General features: G+C 33.1%; 1 long non-coding RNA gene and 1 pseudogene across 1 annotated transcript; one reads left to right on the forward strand and one right to left on the reverse strand.

The window, feature by feature from the left end:
• Positions 1-309: 309 nt before the first annotated feature.
• LOC140431173 (uncharacterized) lies at positions 310-18,621 on the reverse strand. The gene is made up of 2 exons (XR_011949638.1): positions 18,396-18,621; positions 310-1,477 (listed from the first exon to the last, which is right to left on the reverse strand). It is a non-coding gene; the product is annotated as an uncharacterized lncRNA (long non-coding RNA).
• LOC140431172 (uncharacterized) lies at positions 11,600-14,630 on the forward strand (annotated as a pseudogene).
• Positions 18,622-19,020: the final 399 nt, after the last annotated feature.

Below are 19,020 nucleotides of genomic sequence, written 5' to 3' on the forward strand. Positions count from 1 at the left end.
CCGCGCGGCCTGTGCTGAGTACAATGCGCCGTCGGCGGTTTTATGACTTCTGGCGGCACATCAGTAATAGATATCTTGTGCTTTAACACAGACGTGTGACTGTTTTGCAACGGTTTTATTTGATTACTTTTGTGAGTGTTTGCCAAATTTTGTATATTATATTATGGAAGCTATAGACATCGATAAATTAATTACCGAAATTCACACACAAAAGTTTTCGTTCATTTTCTATTTTGGTGTATTACTATAAATGTCGTTTTTAGCCCCATATGTCAAATAAATAAATGTCCTTCATAAAAAAAACCAAAGGAAAAAGTAATGTTACTTATATTGTAAACTATGTGTAATAATCAAAGTAATAAATCACTAATTTGAGAATTTCTGTAAACTTGATACGGTTCAATTAAATAACTTTTTTTAAATATCTTCAAGGTTGTAAATAATGGCAAATGGAATTTTTGCAAAGAACGCCTCAATTGTAACTAAGATCGTTTTTAGCAGTCACCCTTCATATATGAAATAATTTGTTCTTTTCACCTCTGATTTAGAGGACAAAGTGCGTTAGATTTAATTCTAGATATAATTCCAATTTCTTGTTTAATAATAATCATAAATCGACTTTTAAAATTTGAAGTCAATGCTAAGCTAATGATTATTATAAACAAATATATACGTATAGGAAACCGTCCTTGTGTTGAAAATCCTTGATGTTGATCTAACACTTTTCATGTCATAGTAATGCAGTCAAGATCTTGTATGAATTTCAGTTATTGCTCATTGTGTAATAATACACAGATTTTTTTAATATAAAGCAGACACTAACGTAATGATTATTACGAATAAACTAAAAATATATTACTACTTTTTTCTGGTAGTAATGACTTTGGTTACGACCAATTAGTCAGACTTTGTTGAGTATCATTACTACGTTACACCATGAGCATAATAAATATATTATTATACATTAGTCAAATAGTTTTACTTGCAGATTGTTCTTGAACCAGTCTCTTTAGTCAAAAAGTATTTATATATAAACAAGACGATGAGGTCCTCAGAGTTCCACAACAAACTCTTCTGCAGCTCTCTACTTAATTCGAAAGCTACTTTGCTGTGGACTGTCGAAGTGCCCCACCACATCTGTATTATATACATACATTTGTGTGTCTGGTCAAGTAATTTCACAAATTTGTGTTGATAAAGTACGTAAAATATTAATACTTCTGAAAAAATATTACAATTTAAATATATAGGAAAACTGACTGTAAAAAAAATACACCACAACAAAACATTTATTATTAACAAGTACATTGCTATATATATGTTAAATCAAGATTTGGAATGCTATTTGCCGTTGTCTCTTTTTTGTGAAAAGCTTTTGTGGTAACCAACAAACATAACTCCATGATGTATGCATTCCTTAGTCACCAAAAATCCATTTATATGTATTCAGATACTCATCATGGCTTCTACTGTTAACCTAAAAAAAAATAGAATTAGAGTAAATCAACATCTATTATGTTTCAAATAATATTAACAAAAACGAAGATCAGTATAAACTGACCTGGCTGAACTTTTAACGTTGATTAATCAGCAGATTTGTGCAATTCTTTAATTAAAGGTTTTTAAGATATTTCGTAACTTTAATAAGCTTTAAACTGCACCATTTGCGGAAGGAGTAACGAATGTAGTGGAAAAGAGTAACATGAATAATTTTCAACATCATTGTCCCTCTCAAGCCAATATTAAGCAGTAGTTTCACTTTAAGAGGGGTTAGAGGATTTTTTGAATTTTTTTACTCAACAGTAGAACTCTTCAAGAGTATCCAACTAAAATTACAGAGTGATCGGGGCAAAAGTGATGGAGCTATAGGCATTTAGCAGTTAGTGAGGTGAATGAGTGACGTGAATAAGTAAAGTGAGTGATTAAAGTGATTGACGTGAGTGAGTGAGCTGAGTGAGGTAGTAAGGTGGTGAGGTGAGTGAGTGGGTTACTGAGTGAGTGAGTGAGCGAGTGAGTAAGCGAGCGAGTGAGTGAGAGAGTGAGTGAGTGAATGAGAGAGTCAGTGAGTGAGATGAGTGAGATTATTCAGTGAGATTAGTGAGTGAGTGAAATTAGTGAGTGACAGTAGTGAGTGAATGGGTGAGTGAGATTAGTGAGTGAGTGAGATGAGTGAGCACTCACATAGAAGTTGGAATAAGTACAGAGTCAAGTTCTAGTTATTATGCCCGCGCGGTAGATAACAATCGAATTACTACAGCCAAAAAAAGCTGCAGGTGCCACAAAAAAGGCATTGTTCGTCGAAGGCGGGAGCAAAAAGATGCTCTAGATATTTTAGCAGGAAGCACGTCGCTATTTGAGCCAGAAATAAACAATGTGTGAGTATAAAAAAATGCTTTTTTTAACGCGTTTTTCTCGAAATAATTTTGTTTAATTCGGTGTTCACTTTAGCTCAAAAACTACTTGATCGATACTTCTCAAATTGTGCACACTTGTATAGATAAATTATTAGGTCGCAACGTCTAAACATTATCCATTTTGTTGTTATAATAATTAATTTAAATTAACTAAATTAATATAATTGAATAATAAATGAAAGATTAAATTAATTAATTAAATTAGTAAAATATTAACAAATAATTTTAAAAAATTCGTCTTTTTTCACATCTCAAATTCGGGTATGTTCTAAAATTTGGGCTGACTATATGGTTATATCGAGGGCTATATAGGACTATATGGATATACAGTTTCAAGAATTGAAATTATATCAAACAAATGGTGAAATGGTCCAAGTTTAAGAAGAGTTTTGTGCCATTCTATGATTTGCAAGATGCATAGCTGCAGTTACTTGTACTTTAAAACGAATTGATTCTTATGGAGATGCAAATGCAGAAATATATCGTTCAGAAAAAGAATTTTTGCATTAACACGTTCATCTCCGGCAACGCGCCTGGAGTTTTATCCTTTTATATCTATTTGCTTTCTTTGGTACCAGCACGCCAGAAAACAGAACAAAAATGAACTAGCACATAAAATTAATATATAATTTATGCCTAGGTAAACTTGGATTTAATGTGGGTTTTGTTATTTGGTCCAAAAAAAAGTAATTCGGAAATGATACCGTGTCCAGATTTGCCAGACATCTAAAAAGGCTAGATATCTAGACCATACATGTTATAAACATCTGACGAGGACGATGTAGATTTAATGAATGTTGGAAGTGACTCTAATTGACAAGATAATAGCGATACTACCGCAACCGATGATGATGATTTTATGCAAATACAAAATTTTATTCAACTACCCTATGGAGAACAAAATCAAAATGAACCGGAAATAGCTGTTGTCTTCAAAACTAAGACAATATCGTGAAATACCATTTGCTGTTAGAGCCGGATTTAAATTAGATCCAAGTGGAAATGATCCCATAGACTATTTCAACCTGATAGCCAATGACGAAATTTATGAACTGATTATTTCCAATACAAATTTATATGCTGTCAAAATACTTTCACAAAGTCGATCAGAAAAATCTAGGATTGATTGATGAAACAAACGTTAACATAAGGATTCTACATGGAAATGTGCAATCATAATGAATAAAGTATATGAACTGAAGGTTTTTACGGCAGATAAGAAAATTGATATTCTTTATATAACAGAACATTGGCTGAAGGAAGAGGAGATTCAAGCAGTCCACTTACAGGGAATTAAACTGGCAGCTTTTTTAGCCACATTGTATTCTGTATTTTTGTTAGGGAGAATTTGAATCTTAATGTGTTTAATTGTAATGTGAATTTTAATTTAGAAAAGTGTATTGAATACTGTATGATTGTATTAAAGAAGATAAATAAAAGTATTATTTGTTTATATCAAAGCCTATCTGGCCCTTTTGACACCTTTTTAACATGTTTAGATGGACTTTTGGAAAGTATTGGTCTTGGCAGGTGACTTTAATGTAAAATTTTGTACAAATGAGGTCAATACAACTAGGGTATGAGGCTAGAGGTTACAATTTAAATCAAGCCATTTTTGAGCCGACTCGAAGAGAAAACTTTCTTGATAACATTTCCCTGGATTCTGAGATACAGTGTGAGATGGCCGGAGTATGTGAACTTTATTTCTCTGACCACAAAGGACAACAGGTTGGAAGAAAAAATTACTTTCAGCCATTTACACAGAAAGGGTATTTGGACTAAATTATTTGGTATAATTTTGGACTTAGTGAATGTGAGAGAAATTAATGTGACTGAGAAGTTTAACAGATTTGTGAATGTTCTGGAAGAAGCTTATTTGGAATCTTTCCTAGAGAAGAGGTATAAGGTAAGGGGCAATCAAATTAATAAAATTCCTTGGTTTAACAATGACTTAATACGAGTGCCTTGTTTACATAATTATCCACTCTAGTCAGTAGCGCAGCGTTAACCGTTCGGTGCCGTAATTATATAAAAAGCATAATCACGCCACTGTCCACCTCTTCAAACACAATCGGTACACGCCACATGCGTGAGGTTGGATATATCTTATGAGACGTATACAGTATCTGCATCAAAGAACATGTTTTTCATGTCTTTAAAAAAGCAATAATTTGTCCAATATCAAAAAAGGGGACTCAAACCTGCCAGAAAATTATCGGCCAGTCTCACTACTGCCAATTATTTCGAAAATTGTGGAAAAGTGCATGGCACTACAAATAGAAGATTTCTTTGAGGACAATGGTATGTTTTCTGAATGTCAATTTAGTTTTCGCAAGAATAAAAAATACAATATTTTGAACCTTATATATTACAGTCATTTCATAAGCTTCAATTTAACTTTTTGACTTGGTCAGTCATGAAATCCTACTGCAGAGATCAGAAAAATATAACTTTTGTTCCGAGAGTATTGAGCTTATAAAATCATATCTTAAAGATAGGATACAGGTTGTGAGGGTTGGTGGAGTGTTATCGTCAGAGAGTGTGTTAAATAATGGAGTACAATAGGATTCAATACTGTGCCCTATTTTATTTTTGATTTATATACACAATCTTCCAAACATGGAATATAAGGCTAAATATAAACTCTGTAGATGACACTGTGGTGGTCTTTGTAGCTGATAATATTAAAGATGTGCTGGGGGTTCTATGGTGGCATGGCAGATGACTGAGCAATGGTTTACTACAAATAGGTTGGTTCTGAGTAACAATAAAATTAAAGAACTGATTTTTCACAATGGGAGATGTGGGTGATATGAATGCTGGAGTCAGCGAGATTGGATTTTAGGAGTTCTTTTGGAGCCAAAATTACATTGGGTCCACATATTATTAACTTATGCAAAAGTAATAAGAAATAAGTCTCTTTATTTTGAGAAATCTTTCAAAATGCGTCAATGTACTACATATCACTCCATAGTCCACTCACATCCTTCATACTCTCTCCTTGTCTGTGGCCATGTAGCTGAAACTCACAGGGTATTTGGTCTGCAAAAAGAAAGACAGTGAGGGTCCTGGCTGGTTTGGGATTTAGGTAAGGCTGCTGTTAGGCTTATGAAAGATTGGGAATTCTTACTGTATCAGCACTTAGAAAATTCATGAAGAGGAGTACCAATCCTTATAGAGGTCACAAGGATCAGCATGGTTACAATACTAGACAAAAACAGAATATGATACCCGCATATTGGTATTTGAAAAGGTGTCAAAATGGACTAGAGTATTGGGCAATAAAATGTTCTGCCTGAAAATATCAGAAACTTGTCTGAAAAGGAATTTGAAAATAATATTAAAAAAATATTGATAAAATTTCCTTTTATTCAATTCACGAATATTTACAAAATAATTTTAATTTTAATCTTTTGTACATATTTGAGGTGTGTAAGACTTTATATTTTCAACATGAATAAACAATATTGAGTATTGAAGCCACTCCTAATGTGCATCTTAATTTGAAAAGAGTGAACACAATTTGAGGCTATACATTTTCAATATTATTAAATGGACTTAGGAGTCAAGGATACCAAGAAAAAAAGAGAATATAAATAAAATAAAATATCAAACAGAAAGAAAACAGACTATTTACTGGCGCAACAGGAGACTGAAGCAGCAGACCAGGAATATAAACAACTATGTAAAGAAGAAAATTGACTGAAGAAAAAATAGAGAAAACATGAATAAGGAAGTGCAAGAACTACAAGAATAAGAAGTCAACAGAAAATAATTCAAAATGAGAACAAGGATGTGTAGAGATAAGGAGCATAATATATTAACAGAACAACAAAAAATACACAGAAAATGGACAGAACATTTTAAGGAAAACCTTGAGACGGGTAGGGTAGAAGCAAACGATGTACTATTAGACCAAGCAGACAACAGGGAAAATAGTCCACCAACGATATCTGAGATTAGAACAGCAGTAGTAAAATTACCAACGGTGTGGTTGAATGAGCAGTTGCCAGCAGAGTGAAATCATGCAATTGAAAGCAGTATACAAATGTCCAATTTTATTGATGAAAGGCTTAGAAACGCTGAAAACATAGTTGGCAAATACTAATATGGCTTCTGCAGACAGAAAACAATATAGAACAAAAAAACAAGTGAATTTAACATCTACACATCATGACTTCAACAGTACATATGACAATATAAACAGAATTCTTCATACAACTGATAAAAACACTTTGTGATAGACCCAATGGTCAGAGAAGAAGAGGAAGACCCAGAACAAGATTCCTTGATAACAGCAATTAAGTTATGAGAAATATGGGAAGAAATATGGTTATGAAAAATATCGTTCCTTGAGGAACAATAATTAATAAAAGTGTGCAAATACTAGCATGTTAAACATAAGGACAATAAGAGAAATAATAGAGGCATTCAATCAAATAGAACGAACTGCACAAAATAGTGGCATTAAAATCAATTAGTCCAAAACAAAATATATATGTACATGTAAGTAAAAAGGCAGTAATAAGGCAGCTACAGAATCTAAGAATATAAGAATACAATATTGAGGGGTAAAAAACTTTAATACTTAGCATCCTTAGTTACCACATTTATCCACCCTACCCTACCACAAGATGTTGACTATATTTTCAAATATGCAATGCCAAAGAAGTTGACAGCCACAATTACTCGACTGAAAACTAATCACGGTGCATTCCCAGCTCACTTGGCTAAGTTAAATATTATCCCTTCTGGGGTATGCTCATGCGATAATATATCACAATGTGACATCAACCATATTCTTTTTAAGTGCGATAAACATAGGTATGAAACAGATCAGCTGTATTCAAAACTATCAGAACTTAAAATTCAGACTCCCATAAACATCACCCATTTACTCTCCTTAGATAGTAGAGAAGTATACAAACTAATATGTAACTTTTTATTTAAAGTTGGTTACATTATTTAAAAACTAATATCTTACATTACAATTCTGTGGCTAAAGGACTAGTTTCCAAGCCAACTCACCAAACACACACACACACACACACACACACACACACACACACACACACACACATCCTTAGTTACATCTGATAACAATGTTGTAGGGGAAGTGAAGAGGAGAATATCCATTGCCAAAAAATGTTACCATATTTTATGGTAACATTTATAGCACAATTATGCAACTTGGATCAGATATTGTCACAAGAAAAACAAAATTCCAAATATACAAAAACCTATTAAAACTGGTTCACATATGGTTCAGAAATCTGTACACTTTCTAAAAGTGTGGAAAGATTATTAGCTACATTTGAAAGAAAAATCTTGCGACACATACAAAGGCACCAAAGAAAATGGAGTTTGGAAAAGAAGATATAACTGAACTATAGAAAATATACCAGGATGCAGATATTATAACATTTATTTAAATGGGAAAGCTGCATTGGAATAGAGCATGTGGAAAGAAGAATGGAAGAAAAAATAAGCCAACATGTGCCAATAGGAAAAATAATAAGAAATCATCTACACAATTCCCTTCTACCCATAAGGAGTAGAGATAGAAAATGATATAACAACCTTAGATATAAAAAATTGGAGAAAAAAAACCGTAAAACAATTCAGAATGGAGAAGAAATCTGAAACAGGCCAAAACCTAAACAAGCTTGTTGAGCCGTAATGATGATTATTAGAGCTGAGGCATGGATATTAAAAAATGTAATTAAAAAAATCATGGCTGCAAACCAGCATTTGCAGATGATATCTGCATCATAGCCAGACACAGAAGAAATATATGATAGAAACATTTAAAAATTAATGCAAAATGTTAATATAAGGTCCTGCACTAATGTAATATTCAAGATATAAGAAAAAGAAGAATTAAGTTTTAAGGTTATGTCTATGTTCTCTAAAATGTAATAACGGTTACACATGTGTTTAATTAATATTCTCAGGCTAATAATTATTGTTTAATAAACTTTTTATTACATGGACAGTATAGTTATTTTATTTATCAGGTTATGGTTGCCCAGACACGGTATTACGAAATTTGAAAGCTAGTCTGTCGTTCGCACCGGTGTGGTAAAAAGTTTAGTTGTTTCACGTTCGAGTCGTGAGTGGTCCCGTGTTTAGTTTTCGTTACGTTCGAGTCGTACAATTATAAAATAAACATTTAGTGAAGTGCAAAAATGACTTCAGCTGTGAAAATGACTGGAAAGAATGGGATGACAAAAATTCAAAAGCACAGGTAATTTTGTTATCCACTATATGTCAAGATCAAATACAACATTTGATAAATTGCGAAAATGCTTCAGAAATGTAGTCAAGACTGATCACAATACACGAACAAAAGACAGAAATATCTGGAGAGTTGCTATGGCAAAAATTTTATGAATATAAAATGCATGAGAATGCAAAAGTTGCAGAGCATATATCAACAATAGAACTATTAGTTAGAAAGTTAAAAGATGTTAAAGAAACTATGAGTAATAGTGCTGTTTGTTCCAAAGTAATTAATAGTTTACCTCCTAGATTTAATGCCTTTCGTACAGCCTGGGACTCTGTAACTAGTGATCAGCACACTTTCGAAAATTTAGCAGCAAGATTGCTTAAAGAAGAAACTAGAATGAATAATAATGACTCTGAAATATCCCGTCTTGCTTTACAAGTAGAGGCTTTACAAAGTAAACTGGAAGCCACCAGTAAAAAGATAACAAATATACAGGACTTAAAGAAGAATTCCACCTGTAATTATTGTAAACGCAAGGGACATTGGGTTCGAGAGTGTAGAAAGAAAATACATGATTCCAAAAATGAAGATAAAATCAAGTCATCAGGAAGTAATTTAGCATCAAGTTCAGCTTATATATGTGATATTTCTTCCATGTACTTGTCAACCTCCAGTGTAAATAAAAGTGAGTGGATATGTGATTCAGGAGCAAGCCTACACATGACTGGTGAAAAATTGTTGTTTTCAAAATTAGAATCTCTATCTGAACCTGTTTGCTAGAATAGCAAATGACAAGCTGATTCCTGCAGAAGGTAAAGGTGTTATTGAAATACAGGCATTTGTCCAAGGTGAGTAGTATGATCGTACTATAAATAATGTCCTATACATTCCTGAACTTAGTCACAGCTTATTTTCAATGGGAGCTATGACAGATAAAAACTTTACCTATCATTCTCATAAAAACAGGTGTCAATTTCTAGAGCCAAATGGAAACATTTCATGTGTTGGAGTAGGTAGAGATAATCTGTGGGTCATGCAATTTAGAGTTAAGCCTATTGTAGAATGTAATTTAGCTTGCAAATCATCAATAAAGTTATGACATGATCGCCTAGGGCATATCAACTTCACTACAATTAAGAAAACAGTTAATTTGATAGACAATATGAGAGTTGATGACAAAGAAGAATTTTTCTGTGCGACATGCCAGTATGGGAAGCAGTCAAGAAAGTTCCATAAAAGTCTTACAGGAAGCAGATCAGACAAACCAGATGAAATGATTCACACAGATGTATGTGGACCAGTAAACATTTCTTCTCCAAGTGGATCAAAATATTTTGTTTTATTTAAAGATGATTGTAGCGGTTACTGCAGTGTTTATTTTCTAAAGCACAAGTCAGATGTTCTCAACAAGTTTAAAGATTTTAAAATACTGATTGAAAATCAAACTGGCAATAAGATTAAGATTTTAAGAAGTGATAAAGGTAAAGGAGAATATATCAATAATGACTTTCAGGAATTTATCAGGAAGAATGGTATATTACATGAATGTTCAGCTCCTTATACACCTCAACAAAATGGCCGCAGTGAGAGGCAGTTGCGGACAATTGTTGAAAGTGCAAGAACTATGCTTATCAACAAAAATGTGTCACAAGAATTGCGGACCGAAGCTGTAAATACTGCTGTATATGTTCTTAATCGAACAGCTTCAAGTCAAGTACAAAACATGACTCCATATGAAAAGTGGTTTGGGAGAAAACCAGATCTAAAGCACATCAGAGTTTTTGGCAGTATAGCTTACTGCCATGTTGATATTTATGTTGATACCATCACAGTTTCGTAAGAAGTTCAAAATTCCAGATTCAAAATCAAGAAAATTATTGTTCGTTGGATATGATGGATATTCATCAAATTATAGACTTTGGGATTGTGAGAAGAGAAGAATTGAAGTGAGCTGCAATGTAAATTTTAATGAAGATGAAACAATTAAAAATAAGAAGGAAATCTTTAGATTAAAATTTGAACTCTTAGATGATAATGAAAAAAGAGACAATGATGATATGTGCGATATTCAAGAAAGTGACAATGAAGAGAGTTTATACATGTCACAAGGTAGTAGATCTCGAGCAACAGATCGTGATGATGAGGATTTTGATTGTAATCTGTTCTATAGTGCCAATGATGATAATGTTAGTGATAGACAGCTACGCAACAGAAATACACTGTCTAAGCCTGACTATTATGGTGTAGCAAACTAGTGTGACATAGTTGAACCCATAAGTTATGACAGTGCAATAAAGTGTGAGGACTCTAGCAAGTGGCAACTAGCAATGCAGGAGGAAATATATGCCCTCAAGTTTAATAACACATGGAACTTGGTGAAATTGTCCAATGGTGCAAAAGTGATAGACAATAAGTGGGTTTATCGTGTTAAGACTGACTCAGACGGTAATCATGTTCGTTATAAAGCACGTCTGGTTGCACGCGGTTTTATGCAAGAACGTGGAATAGACTATGAAGACACTTTCGCGCCGGTTGTGCGGTATGATTCTGTCCGGATTTTGCTATCGTTAGCAGTGGAAAAGGACCTTAGACTTGCTAATTTTGATGTAGACTGCATTCCTATATGGTGACCTACCAGAGTGTGTATATGAAGCAGCCAACTGGTTTTGAAAGTAAGAAGTCACACAACTTGTGACGTGTTACTCATCATTGGCGCATAGTTTCATCATTATCGCCTTCGTGACGTTAAATCTCATGTACGTACGGTCAGTTAGTTCGCTTGAATTAGAATCCATTTTCAGTTATTCATTATTGTATTTTCTTCATCAACTTGCTTAGTATTCTTATTTATTTTGAAAACATTGAAATTCTTTAGTTTACGGGTATGTTTAAGTAATATATTATTAGTTTAGTGGTATAAGTTATAAGTTCTTCATTTTCATGCAACGTTTCTTATATGGAGATTATCAAAGAAAAAATGGACGGATTGATAAGTACATTGACTGTTAAATGTAAAATGTGCAATATTGAAAAGGAGATAGCAACAGAGGATTCTGGTAACAATTCACTGAACTTGAATGTAGCACAAGTGATGGCTACTATATCCACCGGGTCTGGTTATTCAGACATACAGCAGCAACACGCTGCATTAAATATACCTGTGATGTCCTACAGGCAGTATGCATAACATACGGAGACAGTTGCAGATATCATCTGCCAAACACTTTGTGATTCCATAGAAGAGGCTGGACGGGAGGAATTAGCTTTAGCCAAAGAAATTGGTGAAGTAGATTCCGACGGAAATGGGTTAATAACCGTTATAGCTGATGGTGCTTGGTCCAAAAGATCGTATAAAGTAAACTACGATGCTTCTTCAGGTGTAGTAAGTGTGTTGTATTGACAAGATAGACAATCATTCTATATATTTTGTTTTTTAGGCTTGCATAGTCGGTGCCAAAACTGGAAAGATTTTATTTGTTGCTACAAGAAATAAATACTGTATTATATGCGCGAGAACTGCAACAAAAAATGAAACAGTTAAATCCCATACATGTTCTAAAAATTGGGAAGGATCATCCACTTCCATGGAAACTGATATAATAGTTGAAGGTTTTAAAGAAGTGTGGAGATGCATCGATTAAAATACATACAGTCAGTAGGTGTTGGAGATAGTAGTGTATATAATTCATTATGCATTAAAAAACCATATGGTCCAAATTTTTTAATAAAAAAAATTGAATGCATAAATCACCTTTACGCAATTATTGCAGTAAATTAAGAGATTTGGCAGCAAAAAAAATTCAACTAAAATGAAACCTGTGGCGCCAGAACTAAGAAAACGTTTGTCTAGTAATATACTGAGATTAAGACTAGGAATCAAAACAGCGATAGCCTACAGAAGAAATGAAACAAATAGTATAGAAATTCAAATGAAAAACTTAATAAAAAACATAAAAAATTGTCCGTACCATGTCTTTGGACAACATACAAACTGCGATCAACATCTTTGTAAAGGATCCAAAGAAAACGAATAAACTTTGTTATCAAATTAGAAGAATGTGGATTATTGAATGACATTCTCTCGTGTGGGAACAGACTAATTCAACATACTCATAGCTTATTGTTGAATATGAATAATAATGCAGCAGAAACATATAACTTTGTGATTTCAAAGTTTGTTGGGGGTAAAAGAATTAATTTTGTTTTGAGAGGTGGCTACGATACACGGTGTAAAGCTGCAGCGATATCATTTAATGAAAGAGAACATTACTTTAGTGACCTACATAAGAAAATGACCATGAAAAGTCCAGGAAAATATACAAACAAATACATAGATCAAATCAAAAGAGTAAGGAACAAAAGAAGACTGCTTAGAGAATTACAACCAAAAATAAAGAAAAAAAGAAAAATTATTAAAAGATAATTAAAAGATATAGAAATACCAACAAGCGAGAGTTTTTTGTAATCCTTACAAAAAAGTAATGAGGAGATTGCAAAAATAGAACAATCTACCAAGGGCCAATCTACAAATTTTTTGTGGGCAGAATACAGGCACAATCGTTTGACAGCCTCTAATTTTGGAATTAAATTTGGAATTGCCAAAATTAAAAAACTTTTATATTGAAAATATGTTGCCACGTATTTTTAAAAACTGGTAGTCGAGGGTAGAGTTGAAGGAAAGAGACCTAGGGGAAGATCTCCAAGCCGCTGGGTAGATCAAACAAAAATACTGATTAACCAAGGGTTACATGAAGCCGAACAACTAGCCCAGGACAGAGAAGGATGGAGAGAAATCGTGAAAAAACTGTAAAGGCCTGATGGTGTCACCACATCCCAAAAGGGATTAGGACCGAGGAGGAGGATTTTAAGTAGTTAAAAACAAAAGCATTTTCAGATTACTTTCTTCTTCAGAATAAAATACAAAACAGGGTGTTTTAAAATAAGACAGAAAATTATCCACGATTTGTGTTTTATTCATCAATTGGATACTTTTCTTATGTTCCTGCAACCTATAAATATATTAAAATAATGTATATTCCATTCAGAGAACTTTTTCCTCACAGTGCGTCGCCTCGAAATACTTGCCAGATAAATACATTTATAGTCCTTTTCCATCATATTGATAGCACATTATGTATGCAAATCCTCAACAGGTCAAAAAACCATAGGCGTCACCCTATACTTGTTTTGAAATAAATAAAAAAAATTAATATTTTAACCCTTCAAAACCTACCGTCTAAATATCCATACGCAAAACATACCATTTTTGTTTAACTTTACAGCGAAAAGACGGCGCTGGTTTCTGTTTATTGTGTCAAATATCAATTAAACAACGTGTGCTGTTTATATTTTACCGGTTAATTGGTGTATTTAGTTAAAAATTTGGCTTCTAAATCAAATCAAACTGACGTGACAACTAAATTTCGTCAAAAGTGGGAGAGGAGGTAAGTCTTTATACAAAAATATTGCTAAGTTGTTATGTTTTTAATCAGATTCTTTGTTTATTTTTTCATTTAGAGGTTATATTACACTACTGTTTATATTTAGTAGTATACAGAATCACTTTGTGTTACCGAGGGTATTCAAAAATTAAGCGTATGAAAATTCATACGTTAGGATTTTATGACCATTAGTTTAGTGTAGCATTGTAATTTTATATTTGTTTTTTTTTTAGGAGACCACTCACTACCGAAGAGCTAATAGCGTGTCTGGAAGAGTCCGATAGTGACGATGAACTTGCCGGTTCACAATTAATAGACATTACATTGTTGCCCCCTGAAAACGACGGAGACACGGATACCGATGAAGTTCCAGAGGAAGAAAATTTGGTGAATACTAATAGCGTAAATTTATTGGGCCCTTGTCTACTAGCAGAGTGCTCTCAGGTGGAAATAATTACACACGACCGTGAAAGGATGGAATTGAATTTGGAACCCTCTACTTCAAAAATGAGAACAGGATTAGCATACCTAAGCCTAAAAAATTGAAAGTCGAAAAAACAAGACGTTCGTGGAAACCCTTGCATTTTGTAGAAGAGTTGCCAGAGGATTCTAATTTAAAAACAAAAAACCAAATTCAAAATCGACCTCAAATCATAAATGATATGATCGAGTCAGGAGGTCGCCCAATTGATTTTTTTAAGCTTTTCTGGTCATTGAAATTTGTTCGACAAATTTGCGAAGAGTCCCAAAAATATGCGAAGTACAAAAATGGAAATGAATCTTTTACAATTGCTCCTGAAGAGTTCTATAAATTTTTGGTTTTTTGTTGCTTTCTGGATATGTGCAACTTCCAAATCGAAGAATGTATTGGGAGAAATCGGCTGACACCTACAACCCGGCTGTGTCAAATGCTATGTCCCGTGATAGCTTTCTGGTTATTTTTAAATACCTTCATTTTAGTGATAACAACGAAACTGATCCACAGGATAAATGCACAAAAGTAAGACCCCTTTTGAAGCATATGTCATCAACGTTTCAATTGTATGCAAACCCGTTACCTACTGTATGGTCTCTGGATGAGGCGATGGAACCCTATTACGGTCGTCATCATTTCAAACAATTCATTAGGGGAAAGCCCATTCGATTTGGGTTTAACTTTTGGTGTTTAAATACTCCTAATGGATACTGCGTTAAGTTTGAACTATATGAGGGGAAAAGCCAAAGAGATACTAATATACCTTTAGGCAGTTCTGTTACAAAAAGGATGGCTTTAGGATATGTTCCTGAAGGAAGTGAAATTTTCCTAGATAATTATTTCAATTCCTTGCTATTACTTGAAGAAATGAATGATCTTCGTACTCCTACACCTCAAAGAACCTCAAATGTCCTTGATGAAGTTCGATATGACAGACTGAATCATTGGTCGATCAAAAATCAAACACAGAGACGTTGTGCAAGATGCCATAAATGCGTTACTTTTATTTGCAGCAAATGTAATGTTGGACTTCACATTAACTGTTTTAAATTGTACCACTTGAGATAAATTTATTTTGTTTATAATTTTAAGTTTTCTTTGTAAACGTTCATTAGTTCATTAGTTTCGTTTCTATTATTGTATAATTTCTAATAAAAACATGGTGTTGTGAAAGCCTAGCGTATGAATATTTAGACAGCTATTTACGACCACCTAGGTATATTTGAAACAAAAATGCCTGAAGTATATTGTATCTTAATCCATTTTATTGCCAAATTGAAAAGGAAAACATTTTTGAATAAGTTTTAAGGGGGTCAGGTTTTGGGGGGTTAAGATGCCATCAACAATTAATTATCTTTTAAAAAATCTTCTGTAAAATAAGTGTCCACTAATCTCACTATACCTTTTTTGTGCGTAAAAAACGTCGGTATATATGCCACACGATTATTGTTAATTATACACGGGTGATTAACGAGAGAATTCAATGTTTCACGAAATAAATTAATGTAAACAGTAATTTAAAGGTGATTATTGTTTTCTATACAAGTTATAGCCTGACACAAAAAGAATACCTTCTTTGAACGATTACCTGGAATTACTGATAAGGCTTCACTAATGATAGTTTAAGTAGTTTTTATGCCACATTACAGCTTATGCCAATAATATAAATTAGAAATTGTTTGCATCTTCCATTTAGTTTGTAGATGTACATTGTTCATGTCTTACCTACCTACGTTTTTGGTGTCGATATTTTGTTATTTGCATTTAAAAATGACGTCGACAACAGGTTTTATCCCGGTTAAGTGTAGTTTTAAAGGTGCCTTCAGTCTAAGAGAGAAAAATATAATATTAAATGTACACGATGCACTTGTACATCAACGCCCTTTAAGTAATGTTCGTGAAATCGTTAACATGTGTTCAAATATGACAGGGGTTGAAGAAAACAATTTATAGATTCCTAAAAGAAAGAAAAGGAGGAACTGTTTCATCTCCCAAGAAGAGTGGAGGGAGTAAACCCTTGGAAATTGAAGAAATACATAAAATCATGATAAGACGCAGCGTCCACTCATTTTTTTCTTTTTTTTTTTAACAAAGAATTTCCAACATTGGACAAAATCCAAACATTCATTAGAGAAAACGAAGAGTTACCAATCACAAGCAACAATAAATTATGGGGACTATTGAGAGAGATGGGATTTCGTTGGCAAAAGAATAGAAGAAAATCCGTTTTAATTGAAAAAGATTACATTGTATGTTGGAGACGAGATTATCTAAGAACTATTAAAAAGTACCGAGAAGAAGGGAAAACAATTTTTTATTTGGACGAGACTTGGCTAAATGAAGGTCATACTGTACCATATCTATGGGTTGATACAAATGTGAAAAGTTCCCGTCAGGCATTCATTAAAGGTGTATCTACTGGAATAAACAATATTCCCGTTGGAAAAGGACGCAGACTCATAATAACCCATATTGGAAACGAATACGGTTTTGTCAATGGTGGATTATTAAGTTTTGCCTCAAAATCAACCAAAGATTACCACGAGGAAATGACTGCTGACGTTTTTGAAGAATATTTTGAGCAAATGTTGGATTTAATTCCAAAAAAATCTGTCATAGTCATGGATAATGCAAGTTACCATTCAAGACTAGCAGAAAAATTGCCAACAACGGCATGGAAAAAAGAGAGATAATCGAATGGTTGGATAAACACGCAATTGAGTACAAGGAGAATTCGACAAAAAAGGAATTATTACCTATTGTAAGGCAACATAAAGCAGCTTATAAAAAATATATAATTGATGAAATGGCATTAAACTGTGATGTAATTATTTTACGTTTACCCCCATACCACTGTGATCTGAATCCGATAGAAAATATATGGTCTCAAGTAAAGGGTGAAGTCGGACGCAACAACAAAAATTTTAAATTAGAAGACTTACAACAATTATTAGAACATTCCTTATCAAAAGTAACTCCAGAAAATTGGAAAAATGCTGTTAGTCATGCTCGCAAGGAAAAAAATAAAATGTGGAATTTGGATAATATGACTTATGCAATGCTGGAACCGGTAATAATTAACATTGGAGTTGAAGATTCCTTAGATTCTGAAGAAAGCAGTGAATCGAAATGGAATTTGATTAAAATAATATTCATTTTTTTACAAATCGGCCCCTGTTACGGCCACAAATTATTTTATATATAACCAATAAAATAAACATCTTACATTTTGTATTCTATTCTATTCTATTGTATTCTATTCTGCTTCAACCTTTATACCTGGTGGTCATACTCAATTTAAAATTATTTTCCTATATACTTCTGTAAACTTGTTGACAAATATCTATTTTTCATTGAGTCACCCGTATCAACAGTTTAGGGATTTGCATACATAATGTGTTATCAATATGATGGAAATGGACTTTACTATTATGATGGTTTTGCAGGTACCAATTTTTTATAGATAAAATATTTTTTGTTTAATTTTTACTAGGTTCATATCAGTTTTCTCTAACAAATAAATAACTTCATGAGATAATTTTTAAGCTATAACTGCGAAATTGTTTGTTATGTTATTTTAAATTTATTATAAATAAACACCACGATGTTTTTGCAGTCACGTTTCAATAATTTTTATTGAATAGTATATTTAGCTAAGACATATAAATTAAAAATGTGATAAATCTTTTTAAAATATTATCTACGATAATCAATCTAAAACTTAATTGAATGGAGAATAATGCATTTGTTGTCTATAAACTACCCGTCGGCCGGCGCCACTGAGTAAAGATCGAAACAAGTTAACACTGTAGATTTCAAATTAGGGAGTTACTTACGTAGGTCTGACGGAAGCAGTGTAGAGAAGTAAGTGATACGCCCATTTTAAATTGTATTGTGCTTTAACTGCTAAAACAGTCTTAAATACAGATGTTCCATGTAATTTTAAACAGAAATGCCATAGCAAAATCGATCCTGTACACCAGAAGCATCTTTTTGATAGATTTTATGCAGTGGAGAGCTTTGACTTACAATCTTCACATCTCTTCTCTTTGGTCAAGGTGTTACCTAAAAAAGGATGCAGTTTAACCACTAAGCTAATAAAAGTGCTGTTATCAAAATAAAAAATATCCACCAGGTCAATAGTAATTATATTTTTACCAAAATAATTACTAAACTTCATGAACTACAATCTCAAAAAATTAATGTATCACTTGTTTGGATTAAAGGGCATTGTGGAATAAAAGGAAATGAAGAAGTAGAAGAAGAAGCTAAAATAGGAAGTAGAACAGGGGAATATTTAAGGTATAAATGTCCTCACAATGAAATTGCTTGCCACGTAAAGCCCATATTACTAACAGAATGGAGAGAAATGTATAGAAGCAGTCAAAAAGGAAAATTTTATAAAAACATAGCCTCCTAGCCAATCTTGGTTCTCAAGACTGTCGGGAAGCAAGCGATTTT

Source organism: Diabrotica undecimpunctata, unplaced genomic scaffold (genome assembly GCF_040954645.1).
Source record: "Diabrotica undecimpunctata isolate CICGRU unplaced genomic scaffold, icDiaUnde3 ctg00000592.1, whole genome shotgun sequence".
Classification (NCBI taxonomy): domain Eukaryota; kingdom Metazoa; phylum Arthropoda; class Insecta; order Coleoptera; family Chrysomelidae; genus Diabrotica; species Diabrotica undecimpunctata.